Source organism: Lepus europaeus, chromosome 22, assembly GCF_033115175.1.
Source record: "Lepus europaeus isolate LE1 chromosome 22, mLepTim1.pri, whole genome shotgun sequence".
In the NCBI taxonomy this organism is placed as follows: Eukaryota; Metazoa; Chordata; class Mammalia; order Lagomorpha; family Leporidae; genus Lepus; species Lepus europaeus.
The window spans coordinates 35,866,311-35,888,995 of record NC_084848.1 but is presented as its reverse complement, the minus strand read 5'-3'; positions in this window follow the sequence as shown (position 1 = coordinate 35,888,995).

Here is a 22,685-nt window from a genome sequence, read left to right as displayed (position 1 = left end):
GCCATTAGAAGGAATCGCAAGTGGAGCATCCAGGACTCTACTAAATGGGATGCCTATATGGGTGGCTTAACCCACTGTGCCACAGCACCGGCTCTTTTCATATTAATTTATTCCTTTTGGTCCTACTTCTGCTTCATTTTTCCCTTTCTCCTTACCTTTGTATCTTAGGTTGAATTTTTAACTGCAGCTCACCAACAAATTCTTGGGAATACTGCCATGACTGATGCTGGCAAGGGTCTAAAATATCACCAGCTTTATTCCATATCCTGAGTAGTGCCTATAAAAATATTTTTCTTTAATTTATGCATGCACTAAACTTAAAAATGAAGTCACAGAACCCAATTTTTCATTTTTCATTGGACTTTAAACGCCCCTGAATAGAAGTTCTGCTTGGCTTAGCATGTTTTGCATACAGAAAAGTCTGCATGCTGCTTCTATTCTTTGTATGCGCCAATAGGAAATTCAGCGAACATATTTTTACTATGCAAATGCTATTTTACATTGATGATTTTCATGCGCATTTATATGTGGTCTTGAGATTTTTGTATGAGAAGGATTCTTTTTAGATCCAATGAAAAATGCGTTTTATATTTGGTTGATAATGATAGGAATAATCGGAAAATGATAATTCTTATAGCAGTTCTGAGTTTTCACCTCAAATATTGTATTTTTCATCTTAAGAGGTTCTACTTGGGGGCTGGCATTGTGGCTTAGTGGGTAAGGCCACTGTCTATGACACTGGCATCTCACATGGGCGCCAGTTGTGCCAGTTCGTGTCCCAGCTGCTCCACTTCTGATCCAGTTCCTGCTAGTGTGCCTGGGAAAGCAGCAATGACCCAAGTCCTTGGGCCCTGGCACCCATGTGGGAGACCTAGATGGAGTTCCAAGCTCCTGGCTTCAGCCTGGCCCAGTCTGGCCATTGTAGCCATTTGGGGATTGGATCAGTGAGTGGAAGGTCGATCTCTTTCTCCCTTTCTCCCTCCACTCTCTCTCTTTCACTATAACTCTGACTTTCAAATAAATAAATAAAATGGAAAAAAAAGTTCAATTGGTTACACACACATACATGAGTAATTAAAAAGGTTTGTGGGAGCCAGCCCTGTGGCGTAGCAGGTAAAGCTGCTGCCTGCAGTGCTGGCATCCCATATGGGCACCAGTTTGAGTCCTGGCTGTTCCACTTCCAATCCAGCTCTCTGCTGTAGCCTTGGAAAACAGTAGAAAATGGCCCAAGACCTTGGGCCCCTGCACCTGCGTGGGAGACCCAGAGGAAGCTCCTGACTCATGACTTTGGATTGGCCCAGCTCCATCAGTTGCGGGCATTTGGGGAGTGAACCAAAGGATGGGAGACCTTTCTCTCTCTCTCTCTCTCTCTCTCTGTGTGTCTCTGCCTCTCTGTAACTCTGTCTTTCTTTTCTTTTTTTTTTTTTTTGAAGATTCATTTTATTTATTTGACAGGCAGAGTTATAGAGAGAGGTGGAGACAGAGAGAGAGGTCTTCATCTGCTGGTTCACTCCCCAGATGGCCGCAACGGCAGGAGCTGTGATCCGAAGCCAGGAGCCAGGAGCTTCTTCCGGGTCTCCCACGTGGGTGCAGGGGTCTAAGCACTTGGGTCATCTTCTACTGCTTTCCCAGGCCATAGCAGAGAGCTGGATTGGAAGAGGAGCAGCCAGGACTAGCACCGGCGCCCATATGGGATGACGGTGCTTCAGGCCAGGGTGTTAACCGGCTGAACCACAGCGCCGGCCCCAAATCTGCCTTTCAAATCATAACGCCAGGAGCTTCCTCTGGATCTCCTACATGGGAGCAGGGACCTATCCCCGGCTTGTCATCTCCATTTATTCAGCCCAGGAGACCTGCCAAGCTTTCTTGGCATTCCTCTTGCCTGTGCTGCAGCCTTGAATTCTCCTGGCTGTAAGCTGAAGCAATTGTAAGTTCACCAGATTTGGTTCTCTTCTCTTAGACACCACTGTCCTGTGTGGTATGTTGGTCAGCATTTGATAACTGCTATTTATGTATTTTCTCTCATTTTCAGTTGTTCAAAGTTTAGGGTAAATCTGATAATTTCATGATGGCTACAAATGACAGCCATAGTTTTGATTTTTTAAAAAAAGATTTTATTTATTTATTTGAGAGGTAGAGTTACAGAGAGAGGGAAAGACAGAGAGAGAGAGAGGTTGTCTGTCTGCTGGTTCACTCCCCAAATGGCCGCAAAAGCCAGGGCTGGGTCAGGCTGAAGCCAGGAGCCAGGAGCTTCTTCTGGGTCTCCCACGTGGGTGCAGGGGCCCAAGGACTTGAGTCATCTTCCATTGCCTTCCCAGGCTACTAGTAGAGAGCTGGATCAGAAGAGGAACAGCTGGGGCAGAAACCAGCACCCATATTGGATACCAGCGTCGCAAGTAGAGGCTTAGCCTACGGCACCACAGCACTGACTGGCCCCTTAAATTTCTTTTAGTTAATGAGAGAGAAAGTGAGAGAGAGTGAGTGAGTATGCACTCCCATCTGCTGTTTTACTCTTCAAAGACTTGCAATGGCCAGGGAGGGGCCAAACCAGGAGGTAGAAACTCAACCCAGATTTGCTATGTTGGTAGCAAGAACTCAGTTACGTGAGCCATCATCACTGCTTCCCGAGGTCTACATTAGCAGACTGATGTGTGGACCTGAGAATGGAGCCCAGGTACTCAACTATGGGACACAGGTGTCCAACTGCTGTCCTAACTGCCCAGTGCTTGCTCCACAGTTTTGATTTAAAAAACGTTTTCCCTTTATTTTCTATTTATTTGAGAAGGGGAGGGGGCAGGGAGATGGAGAGAGCGAGAAAGAAATCTCCTATCTGCTGGTTCATCCCCAAATGCCTGCAACAGCCCAAATTGGGCCAGGCTTAGGCTGGGAATTGGAACTTGGTCTGGGTTTCCCCCCTATGGGTGACAGGGATCCAAGTACTAGAGCCATCACCTACCACTTCCCAAGGTGTGCATTAGCAGGAAGCAGGAACTGAGAGCCAAGCCAGGACTGGAAACCACGCGCTCCAATATGGGATGCTGGTGTTCCAAGTGATGTCTCAACCACTGTGCAAAACACCTGCCCCAGTTTTGCTTTTTACATGAGGGGTGAAGGTATTTTGGACCAATTTTGTGTCAGAAAAAATAAGCCAGGGTACGACCACAGCCCGGTCACTTTCTTGGCTTAGCTATTCTGGTTTGTAAAGTGCAGAGGTTGAGTTATATGATCATAAAGTTCCTCTCTGCCTTTTAAATTCAGTGAGCCTGTAATTAAGCACAGGTGTAACTTTACGGAGGGAATTGATACATAGTCCCCACAGTGATAGATTAAAGATTCACTGTTATAGAATTCCTATTTGTCCCTAGTAAAGCAAATGTAGAAGAGAAGATTTGTGTTTTAATAGATGAAAAGGTTAAAAACGTGGGAGAGGCAATACAAACCTCATAGCATACACTTGTAAAATGACCAATGCGAAGATGTGGCAATGCAATGGAATACTTGTAGTTTCATTACTGTTTGCAGGGCCGTGGCCTAGTGTATTAGACATAAAATAGCTGTCTTACTGATGACAAGAAGAGAAAGTTTCTTCCTTTTCTTTTCTTTTTAACAACGTATTTATTTGGTGCTGCCATTGTGGCATGTCAGGTAAATCTGCCGCCTGCAATGCTGCCATTCCATATAGGCGCTGGTCCAAGTCTTGGCTGCTCAACTCCTGATCCAGCTCCCAGCTGATGTGCCCGGGAAAGTGGCAGAGGATGGCCCAGGTCCTTGGCTCCTTGCACCCATGTGAGAGACGCGGGTGAAGCTCCTGTCTTCTGGCTTCAGCATGGCCCAGCCAAAATAAATAAAATAAATATTTGGGAGTCAGAGTCACAGAGTGGGAGAGAGACTGAAAGAGAGGTCTTTCGTTTGCTGGCTCACTCCCCAGATGGCTGTAATGGCTGGAGCTGGGCAGATCCAAAGCCAGGAGGCAGGAAGTGCCTCTGCGTCTCCCATGTGGGTGCAAGAGTTCAAGCACTTTGGGCCATCTTCTGCTTTCCCAGGCCACATGCAGAGAGCTAGATTAGAAGTGGAGCAACTGGAACATGAACCGGTGCCCACATGGGATGCTGGCCCTACAGGCAGGGGTTTAACCCACTATGCCATGGTGACAGCACCCAAGAAGAGAGAGTTTCTATTTGCTGATTCCCCAAATGCCTACAATAGTTTGAGTTGAACTGGGGCTAAAAACACAACGCAGGTCTCCCACATGGGTGGCAGGAACCCAGTCATTTGAGCCCTCCCTGCTGCCTCCCAGGACCTGCTTTAGCAGGAAACTGTGGTCAGGAGCTAGAGTTGGGCATCAAACCCAGTCACCAATACAGGACGCAGGTTGTCCTAATGAGTGTCTCTGTGAGACTAAATGCCTGCCCTACTACGAGCTTTTTAAAGCTCATAGGTACTGTTGCCCTAGAAAGTTCAGGACTCCTCTATGACTATGATTAGTTTCGTTTTCCATATGAAGAGAATGGTCATGTCAGAGCCCTAAGTGACAGCTGGTCCCTAATGCCTGTTTACTCTCTTATTGGAATATGGGTGCTCTGAAAGAATGATCAAGGTCATTTGTTTCTAGTGATTCCATTTATGTTTTTATGATATTTAATTAACCTTTATAATCTAGCCCAGCATCTTCCTGGCTTCTGGAGGAGGGACGGGTGCAGGAACTGGATATGAGGCCGTGTGATTCACAAGATGTTAACTGGGGGCCAGTTTGCCGCTTTGAACTGCAACCAGTGGTGTGTGAATGTGTACGGAAGAGAGTGAAACAACACGCACCAAATGCAGAGCGACCTTGCTTGGTCGCAGGAGAGTGCCTTCTCTGGCACACTGTCTTAAAAAGAATGTCTTCTAGACATAACCCGTGTTCCTGTGTCTGATGTAACCCAGGTAGAACCCAGCCAAGTATTCCCTGGAAGAAAGACATGGAGAGATATTTGGGAACATATGGGTGAGGCCAAAATTATAAAATCCATGGCTCATTATGCGAGTCAGAAAAAGCAGTGGGATTGGCTAGTATATATGCCCAAGGCATTTTCTTCTGACTCTTTTATCTGATTTGAAATTTCTGGTGTTTTGCTGTTTTGGATTCCTGAAATAGTTAGCAGATAATCAGTGCAGACGCGATGGCTCCAAGATCCAGCCAGCCAGTGGAAGCCTATGAACAGTAAGATTCCTGACTTCAAGAAGCTTATTTCATCATATAGGAGTTGTTATTGTGTACAAGTCACCAGAGCCCATGAATAATAGGAAAGAAAACATTGCTGTCAAGGGGAAAATGTCATTTAAAATAGAGATGTTTCTAGTGGATTGTGCACTGGCAGGAAGAATTCTGTTCCCCTCAGTTTAATATATATAGAATATAAATATATAGAATTTAAAAAACTATTAGCCCATTGTGGCACTAGTAGGGCTTCCATATTTAGCAAATAAAAATTCAGAAAAGCCAGTTAAATTTATTTATTTATGTATTTATTTGAGAGGTAAAGTTACAGATAGAGGGAAACACAGAGATCTTCCATCGTTGGTTTATTTCCCAAATGGTTGCAATGGTTGGAGCTGGGCCGATCTGAAGCCAGGAGCCAGGAGCTTCTTCTGGGTCTCCCACGCGGGTACAGGGGCCCAAGCACTTGGGCCATCTTCTGCTGCTTTCCCAGGCCGTAGCAGAGAGCTGGATTGAAAGAGGAGCAGCCGGGACACGAACTGGCACCCATTTGGGATGCTGGTGCCACAGGCTTAGCCTAATACACCACAGTGCTGGCCCCTTGTTAAATTTGAGTTTCAAGAAACAAGTACCTTTACTAAAAAATGATTCACTGTTTATCAAATTTAATTTGGTATCTATTTTATTTGACAGGTGCAGAGAGAGAGATAGACAGACAAAAGAGCTCCCCTCCACTGGTTCACCCCCTAAATGCTCACAATGGCCTGGGCTGGGTCAGACTAAGCTGGAAGCCTGGAACTCAGTCTGGATCTCCCACATGTGTGGCAGGAATCCAGTTATCTGAGCCATCATCTGCTGACTCCCACGATACATGTTAGTAGGAAACTGGACCAGAAGCAGAATGGGCGGGACTCAAATCAGTAACTCTGATAAGGGATGCAAATGTCCCACACAGTGGGTGAACGATTAGGTCTGAGGTCTGCCCCTGGGCACCTGTATTTTATATGGGTGTCCTTGCTGCTGCTTCGCATGCACTACATGTTGTTGTCTTTCCCTCACCTCTTAGTTCCCTTGTGATGTAAGATGAGTCACTATCAACCCTCTCCACAGAAGTCGGATCCTACTGGTGGGTAGGAACACACCTGAATCCTTGCCATGCTGCAGGACCAGAAGAGAGGAAAAGGATGGGGAGTGAAAGATAGTGATTGTAATGCATATGGGAATTCGTTCAATGCATAGTAGAGAATCTAGCAGGCCACATTAAGGACTTGGGGATTAATCCATGAAGCCATTGAGCCCCTCTGAGGACTCCTGACTAGGAAATGGCATGATTAGAGCTTTACTTTAGGAATATTAACCTGACAGCTCTTTATAGAGGGATTACCAAAGAAAAAGAGTGGAGACTGGATGATCAGTTGAGAAGGAGGTACAATCAAGGCTACTGTTAGTCCACGTGGCAAGTGTGTGTATATTAGAAAAGGCACCTCCCCTTGGGGCCGGTGCTGTGGCATAGTGGGTAAAGCCACCACCTGGAGCACCAGCATCCCAGATGGGCACTGGTTCGAGTCCTCGTGCTCCACTTCCCATCCTGCTCCCTGCTAATGCACCTGGGAAAGCAGTGGAAGGTGCTGCACCCGTGTGGGAAACTGGGAATAAGCTCCTGGATTCTGGCTTCAGGTCGGCCCAGCTTTGGCTATTGTGGCCATTTAGCGGGAGATTCCAATGGATGGAGGATCTCTCTCTCTCGCTCTCTACTTCTGCCTTGCTGTAACTCTGCCTTTCAAATAAATAAATAAATCTTTAAAAAATCAAACAAGCAAAAAAAATTAATGAAGAAAAAAAGAAAGAAAAAGGACCTCCCTTCTAGGGGCTGCAACCCAGGGGACTCACTTTGGCCAAAGACTATGCCAGGATACACGGTTTAGTGACAACTAGAGGTTGGATTTTAGCTCTCCATTATCCCCTTTGTCAGTGTAGTAGTTTATTAGCACTAGTGGGTTAATGAAATAAAGTTTCATCTCTTGCTCATGTTACAGTCCAATGTGTACAGGGCAGCAGTCTTCCTAGAGGGATGCAGGCAACCTCTATCTTCCAGAGCGTCCATCCAGGTTATGCAGTGTCCAAGGCCACCAGGGCAGGGGAAGAAAGAGCTGGAGGTTCCCGTAGGGGCACTTAGGACCAGGCTTGGAAGTGACTCAGATCATTTCTGCCCACATGCCATTGGCCAGAGCACGGCTCCCACCTGACTAACAAGGGTGCAGGTAATATAAAGGGGCTAGAGGCAACTGCAAGAAGATTCTGCAGTGGGAGAGCATTGTAGGGATATTATGGGAAATCTTGTATACGTTACACAATTTTCACTTTTACTGTAACAAAAGAGTAATATTCATTCTTTTGTACAAAGCGCTGTTGCGATTTACTGAGCACACCCCAAGCTTAGAAGTTTGGTCCTTCTGGAACTGTATTTGTGGAAAAACATGAGCCATAAATATGGGAAACTATATGGACCATGCTCTTCTATGGGAGCATGATTGACTCAAGTCTAAAACTATTTTAAAAATATATACCTAAGTTAGCTTCTACCTATAAAAAATGGACTTTACTTCATGTGCATGCAACACGGGAGTTCTAGATATACTGTAATGAACATAAAATTTATCCCAGGTCTTTGGGTGAGTGTAGTGGTAAGTGGTCATCAGGAGACAGTGAAGAAAGGATAAAATGCTGCTTCCATAAAAATCAGAATTATCTTGGCACCTACGTTTACCAGACCTTCATTTTCATTCCTGGTATTGAGTTAAGCTAACATAGGACAAATATATTCTTTGAATATTCAAAATAGAATTGTGTGGGCTCAGACAGTCAACATAGACAACTGATCAATCAGAATTTTGCCATATTGGTGAACATCAGTCTTGATATACATCCAAGGACATTTTAAGTACAAGGGTTTAAATAAATATTTAGACTCATTCTTACAGTATTCATATCTTAGACTTCCTAAGAAATATAGATTTTTCATTTGCAGGAGCTAACAGTATGTAAACACAGATATTCTTTTACTTTATTAAATCCCTTTTGTTACATTTTCTTCATTCATCCATCCATTCATGCACTCATCCATTCATGTCATAAGTATGTATTGAGCATCTTAAACGGGTCAAGCACTAGTCTAGACACTGGGAATACAATGGTGAATCCATCTGATCATGCTTCTTTTCTTTTATTTATTTGAAAGGCAGAGAGACAGAAAGGAGTGAGAGAGAGAGAGAGAGAGAGATTTTCCATTCAGTCCTCAAATGGCTGCAATAGCTAGGTCTGGGACAAGCCAAAACCAGGAGCCAGGAACTCCATCCAGGTCCCTCACATGGTGGGAGAGACCCTAGTATCTTGGCCATCTTCTGATGCCATCATAAGCACACTAGCAGGGAGATGGATTGGAAGCAGAGCAGCTGGGACTTGAACTCCAAAACGGGATGCTGGCAGTGCAGGCTGTGCCACAATGCTGGCCTGTGGTCAGAATTTTTTGTTATGATATTTTGCTTTTTGTAAATGAGCTTGACAGAGTGAAAAGAATATTCAGTTTAGGATCAGAAAACCTCAATTCTAAATGTAATTACACTAAGCCATGAACTACGTCAATGATAATAATGAACTATTCACCCAAGCTTCAATCATTCATTGTTAGTGATTGTTTCATTCAGTTATCAAGCCCTTCGCAATTTTGGAAATTCATTTCTTCCTATCCACTTCATCTCCTGGTTGTTTCTTAGTTAAATTATTGTGTTTTTAAAGATTTGTTTTATTTATTTGAAAGGCAGAGTGACAGAGCAAGAAGGACAGAGAAGGAAAGAGATCTTCCATACAGTGGTTCACTCCCTAAATGGCCACAGTGGCTAGGGCTGGGCCAAGCTGAAGTGAGGAGCCTGGAATTCCATGTTGGTGACAGGGCCCCAAGTACTTGGGCCATCTTCTACTGCTTTCTCAGGTGCATTAGTATGGAGCTGGATAGGAAGTAGTGCAGTCAGGACTCGAACTGGCACCCTGACGTGGGCTGCTGGTGTTGCAAACAGCAGCTTAACCTGCTGTGCCACAATGCTGGCCTCTCATATTTAAATTATTGAGTCCAGAGCCATGACACCTATGGATGGCTGTGTAAGTCACCTGCCTCATGTGGCAGAGACATTAATGCCCATCAATTATCAATTTGCAGGTTAAGGTTTTATCTTCTGCCCTGAGGAAGATGAATTGAGGATCCAAAATTACTAGCAGGCAGAAACCAGAGGACTGAATACCGCATGAAAGGGATTTTTGAGAGAGGAGCAGAAATGACATGGAAAACAAGAGGGAGGTGGAGGCAGAGGCAGGCTCAGTTTCCTCAGTATTTGATGATGTTTTAAGTTCAGGGTAAGATTTAGTTCTTGTGTTTTCTTCCCAAGACCCCCTTTTTGAAGTAAGCTGATTCTTGGGTCCTTGCTGTAAAGAGCTCACCTACGTTGTAGTCTTCTCAGCCGTCTGACATGTGAGCACGAGAGCCAGGAAATGCAGTGCACTGTAAACCAAGTGATCAGACTTGAAACAAGTACAAGTTAGCCCCACTTGACCTCCATCTATGCGGGTTTACAAGTCTACTTGTAAATCATGCCAGCACAATTTACAGGGAGTTGTTTTTAGAACCTTTGCTCCTCCTTTTAAATACCAACAGTTGGGTTCTAGCATGTACTACAGAACAGAAATGACATTCAGCCGTTGGTCCAGGAAATCTTGTCAATACTTACTTCTTTTTCTGTTTTTTTTTTTTTTTTTTACTTCATTTAGATAAAGTTTGGATTTTTTTATTTGGATGTAGATCAGATAATAACAATAGCATCTGCACAGGCTTACGCTAGCTTAAGGCTTCCATAGAGGTATACATGGCCAGTGTTCTGTTCTGTGCTTACTCTTGCCAAGTTCTGCTCATGACTCAATCTATGATATTATTATACTGTATATTATATCATTATTCCCATTTGACAGGTAAGAACAAAAGAGGCACAGAGAGGTTTAAAAAGTTTCCCAAGATCTCTGGGCTGTTCAGTGGCAGAGCTGGGATTCAAATACTAGTTAGAAGCTACGTTCTAAACCATGGCTATATATTGCCATGGGAATTACAGAAGATCCTGACTAACTACAGGTTAACTACAGGTTTTCTTGATCTCAATGGCATTTAGACTATAATAAAAATTTAGGTATTTATTCAATAAACATGCTACATAATGGTGATAAAACATATAGGGTTGGGCCAGTGCTGTGGGGTAGCCGGTAAAGCCGCTGCCCGCAGTGCTGGAATCTCATATGGGTACCAGATCGAGTCCCAGCTGCTCCACTTCTGATCCAGCTCTCTCCTATGGTCTGGGAAAGCAGTGGAAGATGCTTAAAAAAAAAAAAAAATCAGAAGGCCCTTTTCAGGCAGAGAATCTATTTTTTTGGTTGAGATTTATTTATTCATTTGAAAGGGAGAGTTTCAGAGAGGCAGAGGTAGAGAGAGACAGAGAAGTCTTCCACCCGCTGGTTCACTCCCAAATTGGCCACAATGGGCAGAGCTGTGCCGATATGAGGCCAGGAGCCAGGAGCTTCTTCTGGGTCCCCTGTGCGGGTACAGTAGCCCAAGGACTTGGGCCATCTTCTACTGCTTTCTCAGGCCATAGCAGAGAGCTGGATCAGAAGCGGAGCAGCCGGGTCTCAAACTGGCACCAGTATGGGATGTTGGTACCGCAGGTAGCAGCTTTACTGGCTATGCCACTGCGCCAGTCCCCCTTCTGATGTTTGTAAGTCTTATCAGGTGGTTATAGTTAGTCTTACCTATCAGAACCTAATTGTCGGAGCAGGTGTTTTGCCTAGAGGTTAAGATGCTAGTCAGGATGCCCTCACCCTTGGGTTTGATTCCTTGCTGTGGCTTCTGACTCCAGTCTCCTGCTGATGTGGACCCTGGGAGGCAGTGGGGATGGCTCAGCGAACTGGGTTTCTGCCACCCATGCGGGAGACCTTGATTGAATTCCTGGCTCCTGTTGTCAGCAGGAGGGCCACTGAGGGCATTTGTGGAATGAGCCAGCACCTGTGTATCTCTTGTTTTTTCTCTCTGCCTCTGAGGGTGGAGGATATGTATGTGTGTATGTGTATAAACTTTATATCAACCTAATTTTCCTTTGGGTGAACTCATAAGAGCTTTTGTCCCTGAAAAGTTGAACACTGAAACTTTGGTGACTTTAGCAGGATCCGTTCTTGTTAGAGTAATGTTGACAGCATATAGACAGTGATCAATTATTATTTTTGACTGAAATTTTTCCTGCTGACTTGTGCTCATCCCATCTTTCCTCAGTATGTCTCCTTAATTTTGGTTTTTAAGTCTGAAATATAGTAGCATGTACTTGCACCTCCTTCAAGATCATTTTTGGATTTGTTTCTTTTTGTACAGTGTTAATGATCCAACTTGACTCAATGTCTATTACCAAACGACAGTGGCATTGTATCAGGATTATATACTCATGAGCATTGTATCAGTGGCGTGTAACAGGGAAACTTCAGTGACAGTGGCTTCAACAAGATTGGAGCTAATTTCACATAGCAGACATTTGGAGGTGTACAGTTCAAGATTGTCAAGGAGGCTCCCCAAACCTGTCAGGAGCCCAGCTCCTTCCCACTCACTGTTACGTTATCTGCATGGTTTAGACCATCCTCCTTGTGGTACAAAATGACCGAAAGGGCTCCAGACTTCATATCATGGGCCAGGTAATAGGATGGACAGAAGCGATAAGAAGCATGTAACACTTTCCTGTCAGTTACCATTTTTTTTTTTTTTTTTTTAGAAAATGCACATCCCATACAATACTTTTGGCTCAGATTTCAACAGCCAGAAAAATGTTGCCATGTGGCTACAGCTACTGCAGGGGAGACTGGAACATTTAAGATTTTAGCTGAGCTGTTACAGGACTATCTAGAAATGGGGATTTGTTATTATGGAAAAGTAAGAGAATCGATAGAGGGTTGTAATTTGAACTCTCTGCTGTAGGTACTTTACATCGAGTTAGCTTTCTATGAGATTCTGTTGATTCGCTTTGATAAATGTGGTAATCGTGTCCTCAGTGGTGTCACCAGGGCATTAATGAAGATAACGAACCTAAGGATTTTCCCTCTTCTTCTCTTCCTCCTCCTTTTCCCTCTCCCTCTCCATCACCCTCTCCTTTTCCCTCCCTTCACTTTCCTCTCCCTCCTCTGTCTCCTCCTCCTGCTCCTTTTCCTCATCATTGCAATACTTGCACCCGATATGAACCCACCTAGAAACAGCTCGGGCGGTCATGGGAAATATACTGGAAGGCTACATGTGGAAGAAAGCCTACGCAGCAGGAAAGGCAGAAGTTCCAGGATAGGTTCCAGGCCAGCAGTCCCTGTCTGCTCTGCTTCCCTCTGTCCATTGACTTGATTCTCTCACTGCAGAATGGGTTTCTCCACTTGGCAGTGAGCTGTCCAACAACAACTCGCAGACCTTTATGTCAGTTGACTCTGAAGGTGACTTTTTTTTTTTTTTTTTTGACAGGCAGAGTGGACAGTGAGAGAGAGACAGAGAGAAAGGTCTTCCTTTGCCGTTGGTTCACCCTCCAATGGCCGCCGCGACTGGTGCACTGAGCTGATCCGAAGCCAGGAGCCAGGTGCTTCTCCTGGTCTCCCATGGGGTGTAGGGCCCAAGCACTTGGGCCATCCTCCACTGCACTCCTGGGCCACAGCAGAGAGCTGGCCTGGAAGGGGGGCAACTGGGACAGAACCAGCGCCCCGACCGGGACTAGAACCCGGTGTGCCGGCACCGCAAGGCGGAGGATTAGCCTATTGAGCCGCGGCGCCGGCCCTGAAGGTGACTTTTCTTCTTAAGTCTAAAAACCCTGGAGAAATGGCTTCATGGACATGTCTTTGCTCAGGTGTCCACCTCTTGACCAATTAGTTGTGGCCGAGGGACAGCCAGCAGGTATGTGGCTCCTTTTGCTGCCATCATGATAGAAGTTTATGAATAGGAGGAGCAGAAATTATAGGAAGGTGGGTTCTGGCCTCACCATTACATAACTGTCCTTGATAATTATAGGTATTGGAAAAACTAAGGTCAGTGGTCTGAATTAAACGAACAGTAAAGGAGAGAACAGGATCTATCCTGAGGCATTAAATCATGATTTTGCTGTGAACAAACATCATTCAATAGGGTGCAGTGTATATGATTATCCCTGTGCCTCTTGTGTGTTGAGTGGTTTATTCCTCACAAGAGCATGATTCTTATCCCCTGCACAGAGCTCAGAGAGGTCAAGTGCATTGTCCAAGGACGGACGGCTAGAAAATAAACTACATTTGTTTTAACTTCAAAGTCTTTACTCCCAAGGTGATATACTGCCTCAATACTTCTCTATCCTGGTTAGAAACTATGGTGCTTTTTGAAGAAACAATTAGTTGTATTTCCCCCTTGGTTCTGCTATAACTGAGCTATGTGAACTTAGTAAACCCTTTGTAATGTCTCTGGCTTTTTTCCCCCCTAAATTTGTATCTTTTTAAAATATTTATTTATTAATTTGAGAGGCAGTGTTGCAGAGAGGCAGAGGCAGGGGCAGAGGCAAAGAGAATCGGTTTTCCATTTGCTGGTTTACTCCCCAAATGGCTGCAACGGTTGGAAGTGGGCCAATCTGAAGCCAGGAGCCAGGAGCTTCTGGGCTGTCTACTGCTTTCCCAGGCCACAGCAGAGAGCTGGATCAGAAGTGGAGCAGCTGGGTCTTGAACTGGTGCCCATATGGGATGCCGGCGCTGCAGATGTCTCTGACTTTTAATCACTTTATGAGTAAGAAGCTTGGATTAAACGAAACTATTTTTCCCCTTGTTAATACAGATAATATTTCATTTCTGAAGGCAAGAGTTTGAGATATTCAAAGAATTCTAATGTATGCGATAGCGATAGTTTTGAGTGTGTCTTGAACTGGTCAGGAGCTGTGATGAGGTTATACAAGAAGTATTTTCTGCTTATAGTGTCATGGAGGAGCAAGCAAAATTATTTTGCAGTCTTGACTTCATTTTCATCTCAGTTCTGCTTGAGATCACAAGATTTCTGCTAGTGGCCATGTGGGTTATGGGTTACCTTTTTCATACCTGCAGGGAAGAGAGAATCTTCTCTCCTAAGCACGGACTGAAAATCCTTCCTAGCATTCTTTTTGTTTTGTTTTGTTTTAAAGATTTATTTATTTATTTAAAAGTCAGAGAGAAGGAGAAAGAGAAAGAGAGAGATTTTCTATTTGCTGATTCGCTCCTGAAATGGCTGCAACAGCGAGGGCTGGGTCATGCAAAATCCAGGAGCCAGGAGCTTCTTCTGGGTCTCCCACATAGGTGTGGTTACCCAAGTGCTTGGGGTATCTTCCGATACCTTCCCAGGCACATTAGCAGGGAGCTGGATTGGAAGTGGAGCAGCTGGGGCTCGAATGGGCCCCCATATGGGATGCTGGCACTGCAGGTAGAGGATTAACCTTCTGTGCCACAGCACCAGCCCCACTCCTTGCATTCTGATTGGGCTCGTTCACTTCAAGAGGACTATCATGGTTTGCAGTATCTTAGGGCTATTCTAGTTGTAACATATTCTACTCTAGCATAATCTAGATTCAAAGTCATATCACAGTGAAAAATACCCCCAAATCTCAGTGACTTAAACAACCAAGGAGTATTTCTTACTCAAACTACATGAAGGTGGGAAGAGGTTAGCTCCATGCTGTCTGTTTTTTGGAACCTAGGCTGAGAGAGGCTTTGCCATCTTCAACAATACTGATGGTTGAGGCTGGGGGAGAGTAAACACCCCTATGGGATGCTGGCGCTTCAGGCCAGGGCATTAAGCCACTGTGCTACAGTGACGGCCCCTGTCTAAGATGTCTATAGTGCGAACCACAGGCTGCTTTAACCCAGGGAAGAAGGCAGACATTTTCAGCCACAGATGCAAGTCATAGGGAGGGAGTCTGGCTGGTTTCATCAGCTTTTAAATCAATCATTTCAGTTACCCTTCTGATAGGAAAGATTAGCCCTGGGTATTTAACAAGTGGTTTCTATTTAAGAATTGGCACAAAACTGACTTAATATACTTATTGGATATTGAAATAGAGAACCTTTTTCCATATTTCATTTTTTTGTATTGTCTGTTAATGGCATGTCAAGTTGGCTAGATTTATAGTTTTCGAACTGGCTAACAACTACAATTTGTCTAGTCCAACCTCTTTATTTTACAGATGAGAAAATTGAGGGCAAAGTGGGCAAAATGATTATCTCAAGGTCATGCCTCTTTGTCTACAGCAGACTCAGCACTGTCCTTCCCTTTGGATGATTCCCTGCCCGGTGGAGTCTCCTAAATGGGATGTAGTTAGGGCAGCAACCGCAAGACAACAAGAACAATAAAAATTTACTGAGGATGTTTGCGGAGCTGATATTAGTTGGTACCTATTGGTAGACTTGAAGAATTTCTAAACCATTTTCTGAGTAGTTGCTGCTGAGTCTCCTGACAGCCTCACCCCCTTTCTGGGACCCCATGGAGTTCCCCTCTGTAATAGGATCCACCTCAAAGGTTTGATTTGAGATTAAATGATGGAGAGAAAGAGTTTAGCATGGGGCCTGGCAGTCAGCAATATTACACCTTGGCTATTATTTTTATTACAGTTATGATAAAATGGTAGTAAGTTTGAACTAGTTTCCACATGAACGTTCACAACTTAGGAAGTGTGATAGCATTCAAGTTCATTAACTTTCATCTAGCTAACCTCTCAATAAAACAGCCACTCCTGTCCTCACTTTACCTTTCATTTTGTCTAAGAGCTGATGAAGGACCCTTATGGGGGAGAGGGACAAGAAACTAGGCCTGGGCAGATATCAGGGGGCTTCTTAAGAGGTTAGATGTTCCCCAGGGTCCAGCAGGCACGTTCTCTGGGAAGGAAAAGTCTATCCCCTTTAGAGAACCTCTAGGCATGCCCAGAGCAGAGCTGCCACTCCCCCTTCGGAGAGTCTCAGTACTCTCCTCAGCATTCTCCTCAGCTGGTTCCCTCAGCACTCTCCTCAGCATTCTCTTCAGCTGGTTCCCTCAGCACTCTCCTCAGCATTCTCCTCAGCTGGTTCCCTCAGCACTCTCTTCAGCATTCTCCGGTATGCTAATTGTCCCTCCGAACCGGCCAATCCCATATGCTAATTTGTTGACTATATAACCTGTGTGAAACTGCCGCTCAGGGCTCCTCACCGCCTTAGGTGGGGGCCCGTTTGCGCAAACGTACAATAAATACCTCATGCTTTTGCATCAACTGGTCTGGAGTCTGGATTTTTGGGCGTCCTCTCGAGCAAGTGGGCATCTCTACAACTGAGAGGTCCAACATTTTGGCGCCCAACGTGGGGCTCGAGGTCGCCCTCAGACCCATTCTCTGCAGGACCAGTTGGAGGTATAATTAAGTGTTTTCTGTCTGTTGTTTTTTGTCTTGAGTTCTGACTGAAGTATTCTGACTGGCCAGTATCTGACCTGACTCTGTGGGACCAGTGGGGGAGGCAGGCGTGCCCTGCAACCCCTGGTCCGTTCGGGACCAGTGGGGGAGGCAGGCGTGCCCAGCAACCCCTGGCCCGTGCCCCGGAGGACGCTCCGGGATGAGAGGGGAAACCCTCGGTCCGTTCCCCCGGAAGACGCACCCGGGGTGGTCTGGAGGTGGGTCGGAGACCAAGTCTCCCTCCTTCCCGGGGAGGGCTGGTCAGGTAGCCGCTCCCAAAATTAGCGCAAGCCATGGGGTTTGTCTTACTTATTGTATATGTTTGTGCATTGGCTGTTCTTTTTGTTTGGGCTAAAATCCTTGCACACATGGGTCAACAAATAACCACCCTTTTAAGTCTCACTCTAGATCACTGGAAGGACGTTCGAGAACGCGCGCGCCACCTCTCATTGGAGGTTAAAAGGAAACAATGGGCAAAATTCTGTTCCTCAGAGTGGCCGGCCTTCGAGGTCGGCTGGCCAAGGAACGGCACTTTTAACCTCGATATTATTTTACAGATTAAGGCACGGGTCTTTCAGCCAGGATCAAATGGACACCCTGATCAGGTGCCCTACATTACTACGTGGGAGGATCTTTCACGTAATCCCCCTCCCTGGATAGAACCCTTCTCCTTCCCGACGGGGCCCATACGGACCCCGTTACCCCCTCCTCCTATCCCGGTTGTGCCAACCTCCTCCCTATACCCTCTGAAGGAGATTCGAGATCCAAAACCTGACAAGCCACCGGTTCTTCCGGCTGATCAGGACTTTCTGCTCTTTGACTCTTCCCCACCCTATCTTCCCGGCCAGCCTGCTCCCCCGCAGGAACTTCCACAACAACCAGAGCGGGATGTGCAACCTTCTGCACCACCCCTTGATTCCACGAGGGCAGGGGAAGAAGTCTCAGCGCCTCCCCCGCCCTCCAGCCGCCTGCGCCTCCGTCGGGGGCAGGCAGGGGGCTCGGGAAGCGTCTGGAATTCGCAGGCTTTTCCTCTTCGCTCGGTGGCTGGCCAGATGCAGTACTGGCCATTTTCTGCTTCCTATCTTTATAATTGGAAGACCCATAACCCCTCTTTCTCTCAGGACCCCCAGGCTCTGACTGGGCTGATTGAGTCAATTTTATTGACTCATCAGCCCACCTGGGATGATTGTCAGCAGCTCCTGCAGACCCTCCTCACTACTGAGGAAAAGCAGCGTGTCTACCTTGAGGCACGGAAAAACGTCCCTGGAGCAGATGGCCGACCGACCCTACTGCTAAATGAAATCGAGGAGGCGTTTCCCTCAACTCGTCCTGATTGGGACTACACCACCGTTGCTGGTAGGGAGCGACTTTGTCTTTACCACCAGATTCTCCTCGCGGGTCTCAGAGGGGCTGGAAAGCACCCCACCAATTTGGCCAAGGTATGTGCAGTAGTGCAGGGGGCTGAGGAAACGCCGGCAGGCTTCCTAGAAAGATTAATGGAAGCCTACCGTATTATACAAGATTTAATAAAGGAGGCAGAAAAGATTTACAACAAAAGGGAGATCCGAGAGGAGAAGGAGGAAAGGATCCGCAAGGAGCAGGAGGAAAGGGAAGACAAAAGAGACAAAAAACGTAATCGAGAGCTTAGTAGAATTTTGGCCACCGTAATGCAGGATACAGAAAGGAGTAGACCAGGACAGAATAGGGACTTGGGAGACAAACGAAAGCCTCGGGTGGAAAGAGATCAATGTGCCTATTGTAAAGAAAGAGGACACTGGGTCAAAGACTGCCCGAAGAAAACACAGGGACCAAAGAGGAGATCAGTTCCAATCCTGTCCCTGGAAGAAGACGACTAGGTGAGTCAGGGCCAGGAGCCCCCCCCCTGAGCCCAGGATAACCCTTGAAGTGGGGGGCAGACCGGTAACCTTCCTGATTGACACGGGAGCCCAGCACTCGGTACTGACTTCAGAAAAAGGGCCTTTAAGCTCCAAGATTTTCCTCAGGCCTGGGCAGAGACTGCGGGAATAGGGCTGGCCGTCAACCGGTCTCCCTTGATCTGAAGCCCACGGCCATTCCCGTGTCAGTTCGTCAATATCCGATGGGCAAGGAAGCTAAGGAAGGTATCCGGCCACATACCCAGAGACTGTTACACCTAGGCATTTTAAAACCTTGTCGTTCACCTTGGAGCGCCCCCCCTACTACCAGTAGAGAGGCCTGGTACGGGTGACTGCCGCCCGGTACAGGACTTGCGGGAGGTTAACGGGAGAGCGGAGGATATGCATCCCACGGTGCCCAACCCCTACAATCTGCTAAGTACCTTGCCTCCGACCCACGTATGGTGCACTGTGTTGGATCTAAAAGGTGCATTCTTTTGTTTAAGACTGAGCCCTCAGAGCCAATCCATCTTTGCTTTTGAGTGGAAAGACCCAGAGACCGGGTTTTCAGGACAACTCACCTGGACAAGGTTGCCTCAAGGATTTAAAAACTCGCCTACCTTGTTTGATGAAGCTCTGCACCTAGATTTGGCCAACTTCCGAGTCAACCATCCGGACCTGGTCCTCCTGCAATATGTGGACGACCTTCTCCTTGCCGCTGAAACTGAGCAGAGCTGCCACTCTCCTCAGCATTCTCCTCAGCAATTCATTGCCTCGGGCACCAACGAGGAGACGACTCCGTAGCAAGGGGAAACAGGATGGCAGACGAGGCCGCTAGGGCGGCAGCCCTGAGCCAACAGGTGCTCCCGTTAAAGACAATTGAGTCCACCCAAGTATCGAGGGAACCACCTTTCCTCTATTCGGACCAAGACTTAGATACGATTCAGCGGCTCGGTGCAGAGTATGATGAACAAATAAGGGTTTGGAGGCTCGGAGAGAAAATAGTCTTGCCATACCAATTGGCTAAAGAAATAATTACCAGCCTCCATCAACGGACTCATTTGGGATACAAAAAGCTAAAAGCAGCCTTACAGGAAGATAGGCAGTCTTACTACTTGACTCTTTAGCCCAGCAGGTGACTGAATCCTGTGTTCCGTGTGCCAAGGTAAATGCCAGACACCTCAAGCTCCCGGAGGGAGCTAGGGTAAGAGGAGACCGACCAGGAATCAACTGGGAGGTCGATTTCACTGAGATAAGGCCGGGCAGTTATGGGAATAAGTATCTTCTAGTTTTTGTAGACACCTTCTCCGGATGGACTGAGGCATTCCCCACAAAACGGGAAACCGCCCAGGTGGTCGTCAAGAAGATCATAGAGGAGATCTTCCCCCGGTTCGGCTTGCCTAAGGTAATCGGGTCCGACAATGGCCCAGCGTTTGTCTCCCAGGTAAGTCAGTTGGTGGCCAAAGCATTAGGCATAAATTGGAAATTGCATTGTGCCTATAGACCCCAAAGTTCAGGACAGGTAGAAAGAATAAACAGAATAATTAAAGAGACCTTGACCAAATTAGCGTTGGAGACTGGTGTTAAAGACTGGGTCTAACTCCTCCCTATGGTGTTGTTCCGGGTCCGAAACACGCCCTCTCATTGCGGGCTGACACCATACGAAATCCTTTATGGAGGGCCCCCACCAGTAGTAGGCTTGCTTGACCTTGCCAGTGACTCCGTTGCCGATAAGTTACAGGCCCGGTTGAGAGCACTCCAGATCATCCAGAATCAGGTCTGGAAACCTCTTGCAGCAGCCTACCAACCCAAGACGACAACCATTCCACATCCTTGATGCTGTGTATGTCCGAAGGCACCAATCTAAGACTCTAGAGCCCCGGTGGAAAGGCCCCTTCACTGTGCTGTTGACAACTTCCACCGCTCTCAAGGTCGACGGAATCGCTGCTTGGGTCCACGCCTCACACGTGAAGCAAGCACCACCTCCCCAGGGCCCCGAGGATCCGGATAGACCAGCCAAATGGAAGGTCCAGCACACTCAGAACCCACTCAAGCTAAGACTTTCAAAAACTGTTTAATATTTATGATGTTCCTGACCTTTCCCCATTGTTTTTCCAATCCCCATGCTCCGCAATTGTTAACGTGGAACCTAACCCAGTCCAGTAAGAACAGAGTTTCCTCCCTCCAGTGAGGCAGGTTCTCCCCAGGCCGGTTCAATAGATTTTAAGATTAAAATCTTTACAAAAAGAAAAGGAGGGAATGAAGGACCCTTATGGGGGGAGAGGGACAAGAAACTAGGCCTGGGCAGATATCAGGGGGCTTCTTAAGAGGTTAGATGTTCCCCAGGGTCCAGCAGGCACGTTCTCTGGGAAGGAAAAGTCTATCCCCTTTAGAGAACCTCTAGGCATGCCCAGAGCAGAGCTGCCACTCCCCCTTCGGAGAGTCTCAGTACTCTCCTCAGCATTCTCCTCAGCTGGTTCCCTCAGCACTCTCCTCAGCATTCTCTTCAGCTGGTTCCCTCAGCACTCTCCTCAGCATTCTCCTCAGCTGGTTCCCTCAGCACTCTCTTCAGCATTCTCCGGTATGCTAATTGTCCCTCCGAACCGGCCAATCCCATATGCTAATTTGTTGACTATATAACCTGTGTGAAACTGCCGCTCAGGGCTCCTCACCGCCTTAGGTGGGGGCCCGTTTGCGCAAACGTACAATAAATACCTCATGCTTTTGCATCAACTGGTCTGGAGTCTGGATTTTTGGGCGTCCTCTCGAGCAAGTGGGCATCTCTACAACTGAGAGGTCCAACACTGACTCCTCCTTATGTCTAAGAGCTGACTCCTCCTTGCCCCTTACCGGAGACCCTGCAGCTCAGCTGATGACTAGGAATTTGACTCAGGCTGTGTAAAACAAAGTAATGGGCTGACAAAGTCCTGCTAGTTTCAGAGGGCAAGGAGAATGTTCTGTGTGCCAGGGAGAACTCTTATGGAAATCTTGGGCTAATCCATCCAAGTCCAAAGCCTACGTTCATGGGAGAGGAACAGAAAGAGGCGAAGCACTCCTGGCTGTTTATGCAAAAACCAGAAACCGTGGTAAGACGCAGAGACAAGCTGGGGTGAGAAAGTGAGGGAGAGGTCCCGGCAGACTGGGAGGTGGAGGTGGCACAAAAACACCCTTGGCAAAGATGCTTTCTCTGTAAGAAATTTAACCTGGCAAGAGAAAGGCTGCGTTTTCAGTACGTTCCTCATTGGAGAGAGCAGAAGAAAGGTGTTTTTAAAAAAAAAAAAAAAAAAAAAAAAAAAAAAAGATGGGACTATTTCCTGCACTGGGAAGAGTCAGGATAAGCACTCCTGGTCAGGAAGTTGATTATTGGATTGGAACTTAATGTGCAAAGGTTTGTTTTTAAATGTCAGTGGTTCAACTGATACCCCCAGTTCTGGGATGGCAGCTAAATCCTGGGCAGGTGCTGCATAGGGCTTGGATAACTTCTGTCAGACGCTGAGAAAAACATTAAGTACAGAGCAGAGGTCAGAATCACCAAAGAAGTGGCTTCTAAGTACTCTCGGGTACTAAAATTGTTTTTTATTTTTTTAACGTATTATTCTGTCCTATGAAAATGCACTAAATCCTGGAAAATATTCTTGTCAGGTTTTTTTGGAGGGGATGGCAGGCATGGGAAGAAGGGATGAGAAATATTTTAATTCCTAAGATTTTGGAAAGGAAAATTGAAGGCCAGATAAAATGCCAGACATTCTGAGGCAAATGTAAGGCTTTGAACTTGGAGATCTTAAAGTATTACATAATGTAGCCAACCATAAGTGGTTCTTGTCTTTCTTTAAAATCTAACATGTCTGTTCAAATGTTGAAAAATAAAGCTGTGTTTAAACTAAAATGCTGCAAATATTCACTCCGACTCTGATTTTTTAAAAAATTATTTATTTGAAAGGCAGAGTTACAGAGAGAGGGAGACAGAGATCTCTTCCATCTGCTGGCTCACTCCTGAAACGGTTCCCACTGCCCTGGCTGGGCCAGGCCCAAGCCAGGAGCCTGGAACTCCCTCAGGGTCTCCTAAGTGGGTGGCAGGAGTCCAAGCACTTGGGCCATCATCTGCTGCTT